The sequence below is a fragment of the Cibotium barometz genome, chromosome 56, assembly GCF_041138505.1.
Source record: "Cibotium barometz isolate CiBa-2024 chromosome 56, ASM4113850v1, whole genome shotgun sequence".
Lineage (NCBI taxonomy): Eukaryota > Viridiplantae > Streptophyta > Polypodiopsida > Cyatheales > Cibotiaceae > Cibotium > Cibotium barometz.
The window spans coordinates 38,471,756-38,475,803 of NC_141101.1; the positions used below are offsets into that span (position 1 = coordinate 38,471,756).

Sequence of the window (4,048 nt, forward strand, 5' to 3'; positions counted from 1 at the left end):
GTTAGCTTAGGATAATCCCAACTTAGGATTGACACCAAATCTTTGAAACATTATGGCATTCAACATGGTTTGATTACTTTCTAAGGGAGCGAACCTTGAGGTTCCTGGCCGTTGCTCACACTTCTTCATTGGAGCTTTGCTAAAAAATGGAGTAGCTTAATGCTATTTTCATGAAATTTATGGCATTTTTTACAGAGCCAGTTGGTGAATTTAAGGTTCACAGTACCGTTGATTTATGCCTTTTGTTTCCAACGTTTAGATGGCTTGTTTCATACCAAAGCTCCTCGCTTGAGGTGGATCTAAAGGAATCTTTTCTTCTTAATACGGAACCACTTTATTGAGTGCTCGTGGTGGCTAGGATCAAAGGCTAGGTGGGTTAGGAAGTGTAGTTTGATGCACTATAGTTAATTGTATTGTTGCTTCCAATAATTAGTCTAGATTGGCAAGGGGTTCTCTCTTGTGAAATAAGTCTTTAGTGCTTCTTGAAGTAAGTCTAAAACTGTAGACACGAATGTTCTACTCAGCTATATAAAAATACATTTTCTTTTTCCATAATTTTTTTTGTAAGTTTAGAGTTTTAGGTTTTTTTTTCTAAGTTCATATGTGTTGACTCATGTGTGCTAACTTACGTCTGTTGACTCATGCCTCTAGGCTTACATGTCTAAGTTTATGTTCATAAACTCGTGTCTTTTTTGTATGAACTAGGCTCACGTACTTTATTTTTATAAAAGAGGCTTATCTAAGGCATATAATTTTATGTACTAGACCTATGACAAGGTTGGTGTGTAATTACGAAGGACAAGAATGTTCCTTAGAAATTGTAGCTTGTACAGATTGCTAGGAGTGCTGATGGAACAAGGTAGACAAGGAAACAATTGCAAGAAGGAATCAATGGATATCAAAATAACTTTTGCTTTCACATGGAGAAGAGATGAGTTGGAAAAGAGGGGGGACTCAAACCACCCTCAAAGATTGTAGATGACCAAGAAAGGCTTGTTATTTTCACTTTATTTTTCAAGGTTTCTAACGGGTATACATGTTTGCTATGAATTTCTATAGGGTTCTCCTTGGCATTTGTATACTTTAAGGTCTCGTGCATGGTTTTTTCTATAAGGTCATACAATACGATTGATATCTAAGCGTGCATAAACGTCTTGCATACCCCACCACCAGTGCCATGCAAGTGCTCGCACCCTCCCTTCATTCATTTACGTTAGACCATCTCACCACACCATTACACCCCACCCACATGTGTCACATCACTCCACACCATTACACCACCCCCACATGCACCATGCATCACATCACTCCACACCTTTACACCACATGTTTTTCAAGGTTTCTAATGGATATACATGTTTCATATGATTTTCTATAGGGTTCTCCTTGGCATTTGTATACTTTAAGGTCTCGTGCATGGTTTTTTCTATAAGGTCATACAATACGACTGATTTCTAAGAGTGCGTAAAGGTCTTGCGTACCCCACCACCAATGCCATGCAAGTGCCCGCACCCTCCCTTCATTCATTTATGTCAGACCATCTCACCACCCCATTACACCCCACCCACGTGCGTCACATCACTCCCTTCATTCATTTATGTCAGACCATCACTCCACACCATTACACCATCCCCACATGCATCATGCATCACATCACTCCACACCTTCACACCACATGTTTTTCAAGGTTTCTAATGGATATACATGTTTCATATGATTTTCTATAGGGTTCTCCTTGGCATTTGTATACTTTAAGGTGTTGTGGATGGTTTTTTTAATAAGGTCATACAATACAATTGATTTCTAAGGTTTAGAGTGCATAAAGGTCTTGCATACCCCACCACCATTGCCATGCAAGTACCCACACCCTCCCTTCATTCATTTACACGAGACCATCTCACCACACCTTTACACCACACCCACATGCACCACATCACTCCACACCTTTACACCACCCCCACATGCATCATGCAGCATCACATCACTCCACACCTTTACACCACACCCACATGCATCATTCATCAAATTACTCCACTTTACACAATTTTAAAAAAAGTGGACTTTAGGAAAAAAGCGAAAGCACAATCTTTGATATGATCCAGTAAGCTGAAGTAGCACATGCTTCCCCTCTTGGGAAAGAAGGACCTTATTGTTATGACACACACGGAATTAGGTTCGACTGCAAATGAGCTACATCCAGAGATGGTAAGGGTGGAGAGCATGTGAGCTAGCTCTATGTATATATATTAGGTTATACTCAAAATGAGCTACATATAAAGATGGGAGAGACTAAGGGTGGAAGGCATGTGAGAGATACACATACATATATAAAATTAGACTCAAAATGAGCTACATACTAAGATGGCAGACTAAGGGCCTTTACAGATTGCCCCCTTGTCTCGGAAGGGCGAGGCAGATCTCCCCCTTTTCTAAGCTTCTTTCTGTTTTTTTCCCCACTCAGTGCTTAAAGCACCTTTAATAACAGGCATATCTCCATGTGCTTTTCTACATAGGCTGCATCTTGGCATGAACAAGAGGGGCAGGTGCGGCCCATTGTAATGTTCCTTATGACCATAGCTCTTTCCGAGGAAGAAGCAGCAGCAGCAACAGCAACAGAAACAGCAACAAAAGGCTATGGAGATCAGAAGCCCTGGAACCAAGATCCTGAATTGAGCCATCCCAAAGCCCCACTCCTACCCCACCATGCAGCAGCATCCCAAGGAACATTTCCTTTACATGCGAGAGCCAAAACCCTGTTTAGCAGCGAGTGCAATGAAATGAAACGGAAATACAATCGGCTTACTTGAAGAGAGAGCTTGCAGAGGACTCTGTGTGGAGGGCGGGAGCATCATTTTCGGCACAAGCAAGCGAAGCAGATGCAGAGAGCAATGAGGAGGATGAGAGCGGGGATGGAGATCATGATGGAGAAGTTGAAATCCATCAGGCGTGGCTCAAATCGTGGATCGTGGCCTCCACAACCTTCCTCACGACTTGTTGGCCCTCAAGAGCTGCACTCCATCAACAAGAGCTGAGCAGAGGAAGACGATCACAGCAAAGATAAGCCTCGAGGCTCGGACTCAGGCAGCAGCAGCCTCTCTAGCCTAAAGGTTATCTTGTATGGCTCTCTTGCACATCTCTGTCCACCCAGCCTCACAAGTCAAGACCACTGTGCCTAGGAAAACAACCCCCATCTTAGTCCTCCTCTCTCTCTGCCACATACTCTTATGCGAAGTGAATTCACACACAGAGTGAGCGGCAAACTGTTGGAAAGCGGACGCTCCTCCTCATTTATATAAACTTAATCAGTTTTCCAGGGGTTTCTCACTCAAATTTCCTGTCTTTATATGGACTAGTGGCATTACATGTCCCCCCACAGGCAAGATATATACACATGGGATGGCAGAGGAGCGATAGCCATAGGCCTTATATTTGAAGCCCATTTTGGACCTCATCGTCCTCACCTTCTGATACCTATATATGAACATACCATGCTTGCCATATATATCCAAGTAAGAGCTCCTAAAATACTTACTTTTCTTTGAGGAGAAAGTACCAAACTTGGCATACATATACATCTGACATTCCAACCCAATGTAATGGTGACAATCTTAACATACGTGGTAGTAAGAAAACCAATCCACAACACGAATGAATAAATGAAGGTTACAAATAGTGTCATATTAGGTGCCTTCTCACTCTCATTTATACAACATGATAGGATAACACAAAGGTAGAGTCTAGCCTAGAAACCAATACAAAGCTAGTAAATCTTTTACCATCCGCACACAAAAATGTCAGAAAGAGTGATACCAAAAAGTAGATCAATGTCCCATGCAAAACCATCATCATTGATATGTACATAAATTGGCTCGTAAGTTAACATGAACCACACAATTTACTTCTCTTTACACTGCTAGCATAATTGATGTGGCAAACCATTAAAACAATCTTTGAGCAACTGCATTAACTCTCCTTAGAAGCATATACTTCTTGCCTCCATTTGTTATATATATATATATATATATATATATATATATATATATATATA

The 4,048-nt window shown here is 41.3% G+C and overlaps 1 long non-coding RNA gene across 1 annotated transcript; it reads right to left on the bottom strand.

Moving 5' to 3' along the window:
* Positions 1–2,044: 2,044 nt before the first annotated feature.
* Positions 2,045–3,448, bottom strand: LOC147607198 (uncharacterized). The gene is made up of 2 exons (XR_015264892.1): positions 2,804–3,448; positions 2,045–2,730 (listed from the first exon to the last, which is right to left on the bottom strand). It is a non-coding gene; the product is annotated as an uncharacterized LOC147607198 (long non-coding RNA).
* Positions 3,449–4,048: the final 600 nt, after the last annotated feature.